The sequence below is a fragment of the Salmo salar genome, chromosome ssa28 (genome assembly GCF_905237065.1).
Source record: "Salmo salar chromosome ssa28, Ssal_v3.1, whole genome shotgun sequence".
In the NCBI taxonomy this organism is placed as follows: domain Eukaryota; kingdom Metazoa; phylum Chordata; class Actinopteri; order Salmoniformes; family Salmonidae; genus Salmo; species Salmo salar.
In genome coordinates, this window is record NC_059469.1 from 30287118 (window position 1) to 30305744 (window position 18627).

Here is an 18627-nt window from a genome sequence, read left to right on the forward strand (position 1 = left end):
CTGATTAAAGACCCCTCTGACGTTGGCCTCGGAGAGTGAGATCACCCAATCCTCTGGGTCGGTGACAGCCCTCACACCCGGCTCGATGTTGTTGTTGTCAAAGGGTGCATAAAATGCATTGAGTTTGTCTGGTAGAGAGGCATCGCTGGGCAGATTACGGTTGGGTCTTCCTTTGTAATCCGTAATGGACTGTAGCACCTGCCACATGCGGCAGGCGTCGGAGCCTGTGTAATATGCTTCCACCTTATTCCTATAATGTCCTTTTGCTCGTTTGATTACTCTGCGGCGGTCATAGCTGGGCTTCTTGTGCTTATTCCTTCGGCCGTAGCATCAGGGTTGTCTACAATAGCTGTGTGTTGTAGCCCTGTTCTTTAGTTTAGTGCCAACCTCTGTGTTAATCCAGGACTTTTGATTGGGGAAGCAGCGAACCCTCACCATGCTATCGGTAATGTTATCGGCGGAGTCTCGAAACATTCCGATCAGTGCTTGCGAAGCAGTCCTGTAGCATAACCTCTGATTCTGGTGACCATTTCTCAACGGAGCGAATCACGGGTACTTCCTGTTTCAGCTTAAATTTCTAAACAGGAAGCAAGAGTACGGAGTCGTGATCTGATTTGCCAAATAGCGGATGAGGGAGACCCTTGTATGCTTGCTTGTGGGTAAAATAGCAGTGATCTAGGACTTTATCGCCCCTAGTGGTGTTGGAAGGAAGTTGGGCATCACGTATCTTTAGTGATGCCTAATTAAAATCGCCAGAAACCAGAAAGGCAACCTCTGGGCGTAGGTTTTCCTGCTTGTTCATAAGCTTGTACAGTTTGTTAAGCGCCAGCTTGTTATTTTTATTTTTATTATGATAACAGCTGAAAACTCCCTCGGGAGGTAGAAGGGTCGGTATTTGACCATCAGGTATTCCAAGACGGGTGAACAGTGGGTCGACGCTTCCACCGCCCTGGAATTAGCACACCAGTTGGAGTTGATGAAGAGACAAACCCCTCTCCCCTCGATTTCCCCGACTCCTGTCCACCCGGTGTACGGATAATCCATCGAGTTGGATAGCCGTGGGGGGTATCTTGTCCGAGAGCCATGTTTCTGAAAAGCAAAGGATATTGCAGTTCCGAGAGTTCTGTTGGTAGCAGATCCACGATCAGAGGTCATCCATCTTATTATCAAGTGGCTGTCAGTAGAATGGAGGGAAGAGGTGGCCGGTTTTCCCTTCGCCTTAATCGCACCAAGACCCCCCCCTTTCTTACCTCTGTAACGCTGGTGTTTACTCTTAGGTAGTCCGAAAATTGGGTGGAATTACAGAGAGCCCAGGACAGATGAGTCGAAGTAGAAGCTGGAATTGGGGTAAGTAACTGCCGTTATGATTTTCAAGAGTTCTTGTCGGTTGTAAGAAATAATAGCGGATACAGTTTGTGAAAATATAGTATAAATGAACAACAAACAAATCACAAAAAAGCAGTTTGGTCGGAGCTTGCAAAACGGCGGCCACCCAGTACAGCGCTGTCTCACATCTCAGTTCATGTAATCCATATTATACAGACTCTTTGTTAAGTCTACTGTACATCCTCAATGTCATTTACCTCTTTTTCTGTCTGTGTCTGTCAATTCACTGTGATGATGCCTTTATCTCATTCTCTCACTTTTTCTCCCAGCTGTCTCTCTATCCCACCTCTACACTACATGGCCAAAGGTATATGGACACACCTTCAAATGAGTGGATTCAGCTATTTCAGCCACACCCGTTGCTGACAGGTGTATCAAATCAAATCAAATGTATTTATATAGCGCTACTTACATCAGCTGATATCTCAAAGTGCTGTACAGAAACCCAGCCTAAAACCCCAAACAGCAAGCAATGTAGGTGTAGAAGCACGGTGGCTAGGAAAAACTCCCTAGAAAGGCCAGAACCTAGGAAGAAACCTAGAGAGGAACCAGGCTATGAGGGGTGGCCAGTCCTCTTCTGGCTGTGCCAGGTGGAGATTATAACAGAACATGGCCAAGATGTTCAAATGTTCATAAATGACCAGCATGGTCAAATAATAATAATAATCACAATAGTTGTCGAGGGTGCAACAGGTCAGCACCTCAGGAGTAAATGTCAGTTGGCTTTTCATAGCTGATCATTGAGAGTATCTCTACCGCTCCTGCTGTCTCTAGAGAGTTGAAAACAGCAGGTCTGGGACAGGTAGCACGTCCGGTGAACAGGTCAGGGTTCCATAGCCGCAGGCAGAACAGTTGAAACTGGAGCAGCAGCACGGCCAGGTCGACTGGGGACAGCAAGGAGTCATCATGCCAGGTAGTCCTGAGGCATGGTCCTAGGGTTCAGGTCTCCCGAGAGAGAGAAACAAAGAAAGAGAGAATTAGAGAGCATACTTAAATTCACACAGGACACTGGAGAAATACTCCAGATATAACAGACTGACCCTAGCCCCCCGACACATCAACTACTGCAGCATAAATACTGGAGGCTGAGGCAGGAGGGGTCAGGAGACACTGTGGCCCCATTCAATGATACCCCCGGACAGGGCCAAACAGGCAGGATATAACCCCACCCACTTTGCCAAAGCACAGCCCCCACACCACTAGAGGGATATCTTCATCCACTAACTTACTATCCTGAGACAAGGCCAAGTATAGCCCACAAAGATCTCTGCCACGGCACAACCCAAGGGAGGGCGCCAACCCAGACAGGAAGACCACGTCAGTGACTCAACCCACTCAAGTGACGCACCCCTCCTAGGGACGGCATGGAAGAGAACCAGTAAGCCAGTGACTCGGCCCCTGTAATAGGGTTAGAGGCAGAGAATCCCAATGGAGAGAGGGGAACCGGCTAGGCAGAGACAGCAAGGGCGTTTCGTTGCTCCAGTGCCTTTCCGTTCACCTTCACACTCCTGGGCCAGACTACACTCAATCATAGGACCTACTGAAGAGATGAGTCTTCAATAAAGACTTAAAGGTTGAGACCGAGTCTGCGTCTCTCACATGGGTAGGCAGACCATTCCATAAAAATTGAGCTCTATCGGAGAAAGCCCTACCTCCAGCTGTTTGCTTAGAAATTCTAGGGACAATTAGGAGGCCTGCGTCTTGTGACCGTAGCGTACGTGTAGGTATGTACGGCAGGACCAAATCAGAAAGATAGGATGGAGCAAGCTCATGTAATGCTTTGTAGGATAGTAGTAAAACCTTGAAATCAGCCCTTCTAGGGAGGCGAGCACTGGAGTAATATGATCACATTTTTGGGTTCTAGTCAGGATTCTAGCAGCCGTATTTAGCACTAAATGAAGTTTATTTAGTGCTTTATCCGGGTAGTCGGAAAGTAGAGCATTGCAGTAGTCTACTCTAAAAGTAACAAAAGCATGGATACATTTTTCTGCATCAATTTTGGACAAAAAAATTCTGATCTTTGCAATGTTACGCAGATGGAAAAAAGCTGTCCTTGAAACAATCTTGATATGTTCGTCAAAAGAGAGATCAGGGTCCAGAGTAACGCCAAGGTCCTTCACAGTTTTATTTGAGACGACAAGATTAATTGTCAAATTCAACAGAAGATCTCTTTGTTTCTTGGGACCTAGAACAAGCATCTCTGTGTTGTCCAAGTTTATAAGTATGTCTGAAACACAGGCTTCCAGCGAGGGCAATTTTGGGGCTTCACCATGTTTCATTGAAATGTACAGCTGGGTGTCATCCGCATAGCAGTGAAATTTAACATTATGTTTTCGAATGACATCCCCAAGAGGTAAAATATATAGTGAAAAAAATAGTGGTCCTAAAACAGAACCTTGAGGAACACCGAAATTTACAGTTGATTTGTCAGAGGACAAACCATTCACAGAGACAAACTGATATCTTTCCGACAGATAAGATCTAAACCAGGCCAGAACTTGTCCGTGTAGACCAATTTGGGTTTCCAATCTCTCCAAAAGAATGTGGTGATCGATGGTATCAAAAGCAGCACTAAGGTCTAGGAGCACGAGGACAGATGCAGAGCCTCGGTCTGATGCCATTAAAAGGTCATTTACCACCTTCACAAGTGCAGTCTCAGTGCTATGATGGGGTCTAAAGCCAGACTGAAGCATTTCGTATACATTGTCTGTCTTCAGGAAGGCAGTGAGGTGCCGCGCAACAGCTTTTTCTAAAACTTTTGAGAGGAATGGGAGATTCGATATAGGCCGATAGTTTTTTATATTTTCTGCGTCAAGGTTTGACTTTTTCGAGAGAGGCTTTATTACTGCCACTTTTAGTGAGTTTGGTACACATCCGGTGGATAGAAAGCTGTTTATTATGTTCAACATAGGAGGGCCAAGCACAGGAAGCAGCTCTTTCAGTAGTTTAGTTGGAATAGGGTCCAGTATGCAGCTCGAAGGTTTAGAGGCCATGATTATTTTCATCATTGTGTCAAGAGATATAGTACTAAAACACTTGAGTGTCTCCCTTGATCCTAGGTCCTGACAGAGTTGTGCAGACTCAGGACAACAGAGCTTTGTAGGAATACGTAGATTTAAAGAGGAGTCCATAATTTGCTTTCTAATGATCATGATCTTTTCCTCAAAGAAGTTCATGAATATATTACTGCTGAAGTGAAAGCCATCCTCTTTCGGGGAATGCTGCTTTTTAGTTAGCTTTGCGACAGTATCAAAAAGACATTTCGGATTGTTCTTATTTTCCTCAATTAGGTTGGAAAAATAGGATGATCGAGCAGCAGTGAGGGCTCTTCGATACTGCATGTTACTGTCTTTCCAAGCTAGTCTGAAGACTTCCAGTTTGGTGTGGCGCCATTTCCGTTCCAATTTTCTGGAAGCTTGCTTCAGAGCTCGGGTATTTTCTGTATACCAGGGATCTAGTTTCTTATGACAAATGTTTTTAGTTTTTAGGGGTGCAACTGCATCTAGGGTATTGCGCAAGGTTAAATTGAGTTCCTAAGTTAGGTGGTTAATTGATTTTTGTCCTCTGACATCCTTGGGTAGGCAGAGGGAGTCTGGAAGGGCATCAAGGAATCTTTGGGTTGTCTGAGAATTTATAGCATGACTTTTGATGCTCCTTGTTTGGGGTCTGAGCAGATTATTTGTTGCGATTGCAAATGTAATAAAATGGTGGTCCGATAGTCCAGGATTATGAGGAAAAATATTAAGATCCACAACATTTATTCCATGGGACAAAACTAGGTCCAGAGTATGACTGTGGCAAGCCATGTTTCAGTCAGGCCAATCACATCCAGATTATGATCAGTGATTAGTTAATTGACTATAACTGCCTTGGAAGTGAGGGATCTAACATTAAGTAGCCCTATTTTGAGATGTGAGGTATTACGATCTCTTTCAATAATGGCAGGAATGGAGGAGGTCTTTATTCTACTGAGATTGCGAAGGCGAACACCGCCATGTTTAGTTTTGCCCAACCTAGGTCGAGGCACAGACACGGTGTCAATGGGGATAGCTGAGCTGACTACACTGACTGTGCTAGTGGCAGACTCCACTAAGCTGGCTGGCTGGCTAACAGTCTGCTGCCTGGCCTGCACCCTATTTCATTGTGGAGCTAAGGGAGTTAGAGCCCTGTCTATGTTCGTAGATAAGATGAGAGCACCCTTCCAGCTAGGATTGAGTCCGTCACTCCTCAACAGGCCAGGCTTGGTCCTGTTTGTGGGTGAGTCCCAGAAAGAGGGCCAATTATCTACAAATTCTATCTTTTGGGAGGGGCAGAAAAAAGTTTTCCACAAGCGATTGAGTTGTGAGACTCTACTGTAGAGCTCATCACTCCCCCTAACTGGGAGGGGGCCAGAGACAATTACTCGATACCGACACATCTTTCTAGCTGATTTACACGCTGAAGCTATGTTGCGCTTGGTGACCTCTGACTGTTTCATCCTAACATCTTTGGTGCCGACGTGGATAACAATATCTCTATACTCTCTACACTCAGCAGTTTTAGCTTCAGCCAGCACCATCTTCAGATTAGCCTTAACGTCAGTAGCCCTGTCCCCTGGTAAAGAGTGTATGATCGCTGGATGATTCGTTTTAAGTATAATACTACGGGTAATGGAGTCGCCAATGACTAGGGTTTTCAATTTGTCAGAGCTAATGGTGGGAGCCTTCGGCGTCTCAGACCCCGTAACTGGAGGAGTAGAGACCAGAGAAGGCTCGGCCTCAGACTCCGACTCGCTGCTTAATGGGGAGAACCGGTTGAAAGTTTCTGTCGACTGAATGAGCGACACCGGTTGAGCATTCCTACAGCATTTCCCTCCAGAAGCCATGAGAAAGTTGTCCGGCTACAGGTCTGTAGTCATTTAGGCAGGTTGCCTTTGTGTTCTTGGCCACAGGGACTATGGTGGTCTGCTTGAAACATGTTGGTATTACAGACTCAATCAGGGACATGTTTAAAATGTCAGTGAAGACACCTGCCAGTTGGTCAGCACATGCCCGGAGCACACGTCCTGGTCATCCGTCTGACCCCGCAGCCTTGTGTATGTTGACCTGTTTAAAGGTCTTACTCACGTCGGCCACGGAGAGCGTGATCACATAGTCATCCGGAACAGCTGATGCTCTCATGCATGACTCAGTGTTACATGCCTCGAAGCGAGCATAGAAGTGATTTAGCTCGTCTGGTAGGCTCGTGTCACTGGGCAGCTCGCGGCTGTGCTTCCCTTTGTAGTCTGTAATAGTTTGCAAGTCCTGCCACATAAGGCGAGCGGTGGAGCCGGTGTAGTATGATTCAATCTTAGCCCTGTATTGACGCTTTGCCTGTTTGATGGTTCGTCGCAGGGAATAGCAGGATTTCTTGTAAGCTTCCGGGTTAGAGTCCCGCACCTTGAAAGCGGCACCTCTACCCTTTAGCTCAGTGTGAATGTTGCCTGTAATGCATGGTTTCTGGTTGGGGTATGTACGTACAGTCACTGTGGGGACGACGTCCTCGATGCACTTATTGATAAAGCCAGTGACTGATGTGGTGTACTCCTCAATGCCATCGTAAGAATCCCGGAACATGTTCCAGTCTGTGATAGCAAAACAGTCCTGTAGTTTAGCATCTGCTTCATCTGACCACTTTTTAATAGACCGAGCCACTGGTGCTTCCTGCTTTAATTTTAGCTTGTAAGTAGGAATCAGGAGGATAGAGTTGTAGTCGGATTTACAAAATGGTGGGCGAGGGAGAGCTTTGTACGCGTCTCTGTGTGTGGAGTACAGGTGATCTAGAATTCTTTTCCCTCTGGTTGCACATTTAACATGTTGATGGAAATTTGGTAGAACTGGTTTAAGTTTCCCTGCATTAAAGTTTCCGGCCACTAGGAGCGCCGCCTATGGGTGAGTGGTTTCCTGTTTGCTTATTTCCTTATACAGCTGACTGAGTGCGGTCTTAGTGCCAGCATCTGTCTGTGGTGGTAAATAAACAGCCACGAAAAGTATAGCTGAAAACTCTCTAGGCAAGTAGTGTGGCCTGCAATTTATCACAATATACTCTACTTCAGGCGAGCAAAATCTAGAGACTTCCTTAGATTTTGTGCACCAGCTGTTGTTTACAAATATGCATAGACCCCCCCCCCATCGGAGTGTGCTGTTCTATCTTGCCGGTGCAGCGTATATCCCGCTAGCTGAATATCCATGTCGTCATTCAGCCACGATTCCGTGAAACATAGGATATTACAGTTTTTAATGTCCCGTTGGTAGGATATTCGTGATCGTACCTCGTCTAATTTATTGTCCAATGATTGCACGTTGGCGAGTAGTATTGACGGTAACGGCAGCTTTCCCACTCGCCTTTTCCGGGTCCTGACCAGGCATCCGGATCTTTGTCCTCTGTACCTGCATCGCTTCCTCTTGCAAATAACGGGGATGTCGGCCCTGTCGGGTGTTTGGAAAATGTCTTGTGCGTCCTGCTTGTTGAAGAAAAAATCGTTGTCTAATCCGAGGTGAGTGATCGCTGTCCTGATATCCAGAAGCTCTTTTTTGCCGTAAAATACGGTGGCAGAAACATTATGTACAAAATAAGTTACAAATAACGTGAAAAAAACACATAATAGCACAATTGGTTTGTCGCCCGTAAAACTGCTGCCATTTCTTCCGGCGACATTTTGTCTGAGAAGACTTTGCCTTTGTTTTGTTTTGTTTATTTGTCAATTAGGTTGTGCACGGTGAATACGTGTTCCGTCGTATGGTAATTTGGTAAAAAACCAATTTGACATTTGCTTAGTAAATTATTTTCACTGAGGAAATGTAGAAGTCTGCTTTTAATGAAAATGCAGAAGATTTTCCTGTGGTTAATGTTGACGCATATCCCACGGTAGTTATTGGGGTCAAATTTGTCTCCACTTTTGTGGATTGGGTTTATCCGTTCTTGATTCCAAATATTGGGGAAGATGGCAGAGCTGACGAGCTACACCCAAACAAGGGCACTCCGTTCATCCACCTCTGGCCTGCTCGCCTCCCTACCTCTGAGGAAGCACAGTTCCCGCTCAGCCCAGTCAAAACTGTTCGCTGCTCTGGCACCCCAATGGTGGAACAAGCTCCCTCACGACGCCAGGACAGCGGAGTCAATCACCACCTTCCGGAGACACCTGAAACCCCACCTCTTTAAGGAATACCTGGGATAGGATAAAGTAATCCTTCTAACCCCCCCCCTTAAAAGATTTAGATGCACTATTGTAAAGTGGTTGTTCCACTGGATATTATAAGGTGAATGCACCAATTTGTAAGTCGCTCTGGATAAGAGCGTCTGCTAAATGACTTAAATGTAATGTAAATGATGTTAAAGAGTAAGTATAGACAATTGGAATTTGTGGTCTGTATATTTTATAATATCATGTAGGATACCATCAACACCACAGGCCTTTTTGGGTTGGAGGGTTTGTATTTTGTCCTGTAGTTCATTCAATGTAATTGGAGAATCCAGTGGGTTCTGGTAGTCTTTAATAGCTGATTACAAGATTTTTAATGGATCATGTATGGGGCGGCAGGTAGCCTAGTGGTTAGAGTGTTGGACTAGTAACCGGAAGGTTGCAAGGTTGAATCCCTGAGCTGACAAGGTAAAAATCTGTTGTTTTGTCCCTGAACAAGGTAGTTAACTCACTGTTCCTAGACTGTCATTGAAAATAAGAATTTGTTCTTAACTGACTTGCCTAGTTAAATAAATAAAAATATATGTTTATTCTTTGTCATACAGCCAAAAAGATTGGAGAAGTGGTTTATCCACATCTTTTTTTGGATAGATAACTCTTTATGTGGGTGTTTGTTTAGTGTGTTCCAATTTTCCCAGAAGTGGTTTGATTCTATAGATTCTTTAATTACATTGAGCTGATTTCTGAAGTGCTGTTCCTTCATTTTCTGTAGTGTATTTCTGTATTATTTTAGTGATTCACCATAGTGAGAGCGTAGAATCAGGTTTTCTGTCTCTCTGTGTTTTTGGTTGGATAGGTTTCTTCATCAAACCATTTGTCGTTGTTGTTAATTTTCTTAGGTTGTCTGCTTGAATTTTTTTGATTTGATAGGGAAGTTGAAAGGTCAAATATACTGTTTAGGCTTTCTACTGCCAAGTTTACACCTTAACTTTTACAGTGAAACGTTTTGTCCAGGAAGTTGTCTAAAAGGGATTGGATTTCTTGTTGCCTAATAATTTTTTTGTAGGTGTCTACACAACTTTACTTCCATCTATAGCATTTCTTAATATTGTGTAGTTCCTTTGGCTTTGATGCCTTATGATTGAGTACTGCTCTGTTCAGGTTGACTATGTACCGAAACAGCGTGCGACAGAGCTGCAGGAGTTGTGACCCATTTTTGTTGATTGTTTTGTCATAGTTGTGTCTAGGGGGGCATATTTGGGAGGGAATACTGTCACCTCCAGGTAGGTGTTTGTCCCCCTGTGTGCTGAGGGTGTCAGGTTTGTGTCCAGTTCTGGCATTTGGGTCGCCACAGACTAGTACATGTCCCTGGAAATGGTTGATCTCCCCCTCTAGGATGGAGAAGCTGTCATCGTTAAAGTATGGGGATTCTATTGGGGGGATATAGGTAGCACACATGAGGACATTTTTCTCTGTTGAGATAATTGACTTATGAATTTCTAGCCAGATGTAAAATGTTCCGGTTTTGACTAATTTAAAAGAGTGGGTTAGATCTGCTCTATAGCAAATTAGCATACCCCCTGAGTCCCTTCCCTGTTTCACACCTGGTAGTTTGGTGGATAGGACTACCAGCTCTCTGCAACCTAGTGGGTAAACAGTGAGTCAGTCTCTATACCATGTTTCTTGTAGGATGACAATGTCTGCATTTCCAATTTTTTTGATGAAGTCTGGGTTACTGTTCTTTAGGCCAAAGGCAGATGACCTCAGACCTTGTATATTCCAGGATGAGATAGTAAAAGCTTTGTATTCCATAGTGTCTAGTGTTGTTTTCGTGTGGTTAAGGCCCAGACCATTAACAGTAGGCGTGAGCAGAGCATGTTGAGAATCTGATACATACCTCTTAGGTCGCATGATGGGGCTTGGGCAGGGGGGGAAGAAGGGGCATTCAGTGGCTTGCGAAAGTATTCAACCCCCTTGGCATTTTTCCAATTTTGTTGCCTTACAACCTGGAATTAAAATTGATTTTTGGGGGGTTTGTATCATTAGATTTACACAACATGCCTACCACTTTGAAAATGCAAAATATTTTTTCTTGTGAAACAAACAAGAAATAAGACAAAAAATGAAAACTATTCACCCCCCAAAGTCAATACTTTGTAAAGCCATCGTTTGCAGAAATTACGGCTGCAAGTCTGTTAGGGTGTCTCTATAAGCTTGGCACATCTAGCCACTGGGATTTTTGCCCAGTCTTCAAGGCAAACTGCTCCAGCTCCTTCAAGTTGGTTGGGTTCCACTGGTGTACAGCAATCTTTAAGTCATACTACAGATTCTTAATTGGATTGAGGTCTGGGCTTTGACTTGTCCATTTCAACACATTTAAATGTTTCCCCTATTCCAATCGATTGTCTTTTTAGCATTATTCTTTGGGTCATTGTCCTGCTGGAAGGTGGACCTCCGTCCCAGTCTCAAATCTCTGGAAGACTGAAACAGGTTTCCCTCAAGAATTTCCCTGTATTTAGCGCCATCCATCATTCCTTCAATTCTGACCATTTTCCCAGTCCCTGCCGATGAAAAACATCCCGACAGCATGATGCTGCCACGACAATGCTTCACTCTGGGGATGGTGTTCTCGGGGTGATGAGAGGTGTTGGGTTTGCGCCAGACATAGCGTTTTCCTTGATGGCCAACATTTTTGATTTTAGTCTTATCTGAGCAGAGTACCTTCTTCCATATGTTTGGGGAGTCTCCCACATGCTTTTTGGCAAACATTAAACGTGTTTGCTTATTTTTTTATTTAAGCAATGGCCACTCTTCTGTAAAGCCCAGCTCTGTGGAGTGTACGGCTTAAAGTGGTCTTATGGACAGATACTCCAATCTCAGCTGTGGAGCTTTGCAGCTCCTTCAAGGTTATCTTTGGTCTCTTTGTTGCCTCTCTGATTAATGCCCTCCTTGCCTGGTCCATGAGTTTTGGTGGGCAGCCCTTCCTTGGCAGGTTTGTTATGGTGCCATATTCTTTCAATTTTTTAATAATGGATTTAATGGTGCTCTGTGGGATGTTCAAAGTTTGGGATATTTTTTATAACCCAATCCTGATCTGTACTTTGTCCCTCCACAACTTTGTCCCTGACCTGTTTGAAGAGCTCCTTGTTCGTTCATGGTGCCGCCTGCTTGGTGGTGCCCCATGCTTAGTGGTGTTGCAGGATCTGGGACCTTTCAGAACAGGTGTATATATACTGAGATCATGTAACAGATCATGTGACACTTAGATTGCACACAGGTGGACTTTATGTAACTAATTATGTGACTTCTGAAGGTAATTGGTTGCACCAGATCTTATTTAGGGGCTTCATAGCAAAGAGGGTGAATACATATGCACGCACCACTTTTCCGTTTTTTTTTTTTTTACATTTTTAAAGATTATTTTTTTTTCATTTCACTTCACCAATTTGGACTATTTGTGTATGTCCATTACATGAAATCCAAATGAAAATCCATTTCAATTACAGGTTGTAATGCAACAAAATAGGAAAAACGCCTAGGTGGATGAATACTTTTGCAAGGCACTGTAGGTCTGATCTGGGAAGGGCTATATAGGGTGTGGCAAGGGTTTGTTTGGGGTGATCTCAGCTGGTTGGGGTGTGGCTGGTGAAGCTGTGTTCTGGTTGTAGATCCTCTTGGCGTGGGTTCTCTAGGTGCAGGTCCTCAGGTCTTGCAGGTCTGGGAGGGTGTCTCGCTGTTCTGGGCGTGTTGTCTGTTGCTCTGTTGCTCCTGTGTGAGGCGCAGGGGCTCTCTCTCTTCTCCCCCTCCAGTAAAGGTCACAGTTCTATCTCTGTCCTCAGTAATTACAGAGCGGTAGGAGGTGAACCTGAAGCAGTCCGTTCCATTGCTGTCTGTCACCTCACACACACTGACACTGACACCGACACACACACACACACACACACACACACACACACACACACACACACACACACACACACACACACACACACACACACACACACACACACACACACACACACACACACACACACACACACACACACACACACACTGCGGCTGAATTAGCAAACAGAGACGTCCTCAGACATTGAAGATACAGGCTGGGGCAGCTGTACTGAGCAGCCCAGAGATAGGAATGACAGATCTCCTATACTGTTGACGGATGACCTTCAGGCTTATTTCTGATCCTGGTATATGGTCTAAGATGCATGTACTTGCTTTATAATATCAATTATAATTTTAAGTGCTCAAAGTGATTTATTATTTAACTGCTTAGGGACTCATTGGAGGTATTGAACATCCCTCCCTCTCACTTAAAGGGGAATTTCATACTGGGGGAATCTGGGCTTGTTTTCATCATATCCTAAGTATTTCTAGGACAGTGAGATGTGTTTCACATAATTGCCCAGGCGGAAGGCAGATCAGGGCTTCGTGTGCTGAATAATACACCCTATGACAGCCTCCGGTGTATTGATGGGGGGGGGGGGGTCTAAAAATGAATGTTGTCCTTCTTTGTGGCATTTCGCGAAGACTATCTTATACTGATCGCACTATACGTTTTTTGGTGAGTGTAGATATGGTTGTCCTTGTTCAGCCATTGGACGGCTTTCAGTGATGTTCCTATCTGCAGATTCATTGCTAAATTTACAAGCAGACACATTTTTTCCAGTCTCTAAAAGACTACAACTTGTGTTGGGCAGTGCTTCATGCTCTGGCCTCCATTCCTCCCCAAGGTAGTCTTTTTTTGAAAAGGAAGCGGACACTAACAACAATCCTTTGGGAAAAACTGAAATAACTGACCAGACGCAATGGCTTCAAGTGATTCCTCTCATCAACACGAATTCGATGATGGTGCTACGATTAGCTACATGGTGACATTCAACCATAGATTTTACAACCAAAATATTTCAAAGAGGATTCAAAACAAAGAGTTGGATTTAGCTTACATTTACATCTTTGTCATTTAGCAGACACTCTTATCCAGAGGGACTTACATGAACAATCAGCGTTAAGTGGTTTGTTCAAGGGCACATAGACAGATTTATCACCTAGTCGGCTCGAGGATTTAAACCAGCAACCTTTTGGTTACTGGCCCAACGCTCTTCACAGCTAGGTTGTCTACTACTGTGTTACATAAGGTAGAAATCTAAATATTTTCCTGTTTGCTAACTAAATTAGCTAGCTAAACAACTACCGGTAACCATATATATGACAAAAAATAGAAGAGCTTTTACAATCTTAGAAATGTTGTATCTCGATTGTAAAATCTGTTCTATTTTTAGTTGTAGATATGGCTAGCTACTAAACAGCAAGCTACAACGTTACAAGCAGCCACCTAAAGCTAGGTTTACCAGAAAACATTAGCACATGACTGGAGTTGGCTAGCTAGTTAGCCTGACGCCTTCTAACTTTTTATACGCCATGCCTCGCATATGTAACTTGTTCACAAACATGTGTAAGATCAACAACAAAATTATTTTACTAGCTAGCTATGTAACATAATTTATGAGGGTTGACATTGGTTATGATTATCACCGTGGATGCATTTAAATATCACAAAATTATAGGCATGATGCAAGATAGGATTCCAACCAGATGTAAATAACAAGTATTGCATATCCAGCAAGCTAGCTAGCTAATTTTACTAGAAAACAGTGAGGAGAAACAATAATACAACAACTTACTGTTGTAAATCTCTAAAACTGAAGCTGGTTTTACTATAGAAAAAAAGATTTGCCTAAGCATGCCTGATAGACATGGCTGTAGATAGACAGTATCTATCTGCCAACCTAACTAGGCTCATTTCTACAGTCTGGTCACTGTGCAAAGGTTGAGTATTATGCCATATTTCTTACTATTAGGCTAGATATTGTTGTAAATGTAATATCTGTGCCTGTGCAAATGTATGCATGTTCACCTAGTCTATCTTGATGTTGATGTTATGCTGGCATGGTTCAACTGTACAATAGAGAATATTTTTGGGTGCCTGGACTTTTTCCTGGAGTGGATTCTATATACAGAACCAGAAATCCATTGGTTGCGTGTGCCATTGTAGCAGAACTGTAGGGATTAGACATCATGCTGGATTTCAAGCAGATGACTCTGATAGACTTTGACAGATCATTATTGTCAATAGTAGCCGGTTGCAGGGGAATTTTGTAGACATTTTACATTTACCAGACGCTCTTATCCAGAATGACTTACAGTTTCCCATAAAGGAAACTAATATTCACACTTGTTTGTAATTAGCACAGCCAGACAGAACACCACACGGGCATGATGACAAACATTAGTAAAAAACAAACGTTTAAAAAAATTATTTGGCTAGAGAAGTTCTGAGATTACTGTGTGTTGGTCTTTCGATGTAAACAACACAATTATATCATAACCGCCATCGATAAGAGACATTACTGTGCAGCCGTATTCATCGAGCCAAGGCTTTCAACTCTGTCAATCACCACATTCTTATCGGCAGACTCAAAAGCCTTGGTTTCTCAAATGATTGCCTCGCCTGGTTCACCAACTACTTCTCTGATAGAGTTCAGTGTGTCAAATCGGAGGGCCTGTTGTCCGGACCTCTGGTAGTCTCTATGGGGGTGCCACAGGGTTCAATTCTCAGGCCGACTCTTTTCTCTGTATACATCAATGATGTCGCTCTTGCTGCTGGTGATTCTTTGATCCACCTCTACGCAGACGACACCATTCTGTATACCTCTGGCCCTTCTTTGGACACTGTGTTAACTAACCTCCAGACGAGCTTCAATGCCATACAACTCTCCTTCCGTGGCCTCCAACTGCTCTTAAATGCAAGTAAAACTAAATGCATGCTCTTCAACCGATCGCTGCCCACACCTGCCCACCCGTCCAGCATCACTACTCTGGACTGTTCTGACTTAGAATATGTGGACAACTACAAATACCCAGGTGTCTGGTTAGACTGTAAACTCTCCTTCCAGACTCACATTAAGCATCTCCAATCCAAAATTAAATTTAGAATTGGCTTCCTATTTCACAACCAAGCATTCTTCACTCATGCTGCCAAACATACCCCCGTAAAACTGACCATCCTACCGATCCTCGACTTCGGCGATGTCATTTACAAAATAGCCTCCAACACTCTACTCAACAAATTGGATGCAGTCTATCACAGTGCCATCCGTTTCGTCACCAATGCCCCATATACTACCCACCACTGCGACCTGTACACTCTCGTTGGCTGGCTTTCGCTTCATACTCGTCGCCAAACTCACTGGCTCCAGGTCATCTACAAGTCTCTGCTAGGTAAAGCCCCGCCTTATCTCAGCTCACTGGTCACCATAGCAGCACCCACCCGTAGCTCGCGCTCCTGCAGGTATATCTCACTGGTCACCCCCAAAGCTAATTCTTCCTTTGGCCGCCTTTCCTTCCAGTTCTCTGTTGCCAATGACTGGAACGAATTGCAAAAATCACTGAAGCTGGAGACTCATATCTCCCTCACTAGCTTTAAGCACCAGCTGTCAGAGCAGCTCACAGATCACTGCACCTGTACATAGCCCATCTGTAAATAGCCCATCCAACTACCTCATCCCCATACTGTATTTATTTATCTTGCTCCTTTGCACCCCAGTATCTCTACTTGCACATTCATCTTCTGCACATCTACCATTCCAGTGTTTAATTGCTATATGGTAATTACTTCGCCACCATGGTCTATTTATCGCCTTACCTTCCTTATCCTACCTCATTTGCACACACTGTATATAGACTTTTTGTACTGTATTGTTGACTGTATGTTTTGTTTATTCCATGTGTAACTCTGTGTTGTTGTATGTGTCGAACTGCTTTGCTTTGTCTTGGCCAGGTCGCAGTTCTAAATGAGAACTTGTTCTCAACTAGCCTACCTGCTTAAATAAAGGTGAAATAAATAAAAAATTATATAAAATTCAAGCTTGTGAGCACACCCCATCTACCAGCGGGTGGTAGCTGCATTCGCTATGAGTGCCTGTCTTTGTGGTTCACTATGAGCAGACCAATACACAGGGAGTCTAAACTTCTCAATTCTACCATTGAAATGCAAATGTGTGAGTTCTAGCTTGTGGTTTGGATAATTGTGATGTTTATGATAGAAAAATAATGTTGTTAATATAGTAAAGACTATATATCGTTGTCACAGAGCCAAGGTGAAATTCCCCTTTAAGAATGCAGAGGTAGCTCTATACCTCCACATTACCTATGCGCTGTTTTAGTATGCACATGTACCTTTACCTGTAACAGAGGGATAGACAGACATCACCTGTTTAGGTACAATATGCTCCTATGGTAACTCTGCACTATAACCTGTGGGACAGACGGACAGATGGAAGATGTACTATAAGCTGCCCAATACACTTTACATTTTCTAAAGTACGTGGCCTGATAAATCAATGTTTCATAGCTGAAATGTGAGGGGACAATGACCATGAAAATATATGAATTCCTAGGACGAACATGTGGATAGGTAGCATCTTTATAAAACAGCATGGTTTAGAGCATGTGCAGACCTTGCAGGATATCTCCCTGGTTTGTGACGCAGTACCATGAACAGTAGGACATTGTCTTTATTCTGGTTAGAACAACTCCATCATGGGCCCTGTCTACTAGTTGCTGCTGATGCCATCTCATCTAGCCATACCCCGAATAGTGTTACCCCAGGAGAACAATACACCATATCACACTCAAGGGGGCTTCAAGGCTATGCAGAGAGAAAGAAAGAGGGAGAGAGAGAGAGAAAGAAAGAAAGAGAGAGACCATGTTCCATGGGCCAGAGTACAACATTTTGATCTCTTTTAATAATCCATTTTCGGTGTTGTTAGGGTATTTATGGCCATTGTTATTCTTTCCCATTTCAGACTGTGCAGGGACGTATAGCCTTGAGCGAAGTGAGAGGGCATTGCGTGTGTTTGGATGGGAGTCACGACTGTCTCCTGTGAGTGTGTCTGCGTGTGTGTCTGCGTGTGTGTCTGCGTGTGTGTCTGCGTGTGTCTGTGTTTTGTCTGTGTGTGCGTGTGTGTGTGTGTGTGTGTGTGTGTGTGTGTGTGTGTGTGTGTGTGTGTGTGTGTGTGTGTGTGTGTGTGTGTGTGTGCCTGCGTGTGTCTGTGTTTTGTCTGTGTGTGTGTCTGCGTGTGTCTGTTTTGTCTGTGTGTGTGTCTGCATTTTGTATGTGTTTGTGTGTGTCTGTGTGCGTGTGTGTAAGTCTGCAAGTGCGTGTGTGTGTGTCTGCATTTTGTCTGTGTGTGTCTGAGTTTTGTGTGTGTGTGTGTGTGTGTGTGTGTGTGTGTGTGTGTGTGTGTGTGTGTGTGTGTGTGTGTGTGTGTGTGTGGTACTTACAGCTACCATTATTCATGTAGCGGCTGGCTTAATGACTATTTCATGGGATCACTCCTTTTGAACCATTTCATGGGATCACTCCTTTTGAACCATTTCATGGGATCACTCCTTTTGAACCATTTCATGGGATCACTCCTTTTGAACCATTTCATGGGATCACTCCTTTTGAACCATTTCATGGGATCACTTCATTGGCACCACGTCATTGGGACCACGTCATGTGACCACGTCATGTGACCACGTCATTGGGACCACGTCATGTGACCACGTCATTGGGACCACGTCATTGGGACCACTTCATGGGACCACTTCATGGGATCACCTCATGGGACCACCTCATGGGACCACCTCATGGGATCACTTCATGGGATCACTTCATGGGACCACCTCATGGGATCACTTCATGGGATCACTTCATGGGACCACTTCATGGGACCACTTCATGGGATCACTTCAATCAATTCACTATAAGTCCCACAGTCTCCATCAGTCCTTTCGCTGGAGAAATAGTCCACATATGTCCTGCTTCCCAACAGAATGTTAATTCTGTGACATGCATACGGCTGTACCATTTAACCTTTACATCTGGCCTTTCAAGGAAAACTAGGTGGACTGAGGAGGAAGGAGTAGGAGGAGGAGGAGGGGGGGACTGAGGAGGAGGCGGGGAGGGGGACTGAGGAGGAGGCGGGGAGGGGGGACTGAGGAGGAGGCGGGGAGGGGGGGACTGAGGAGGA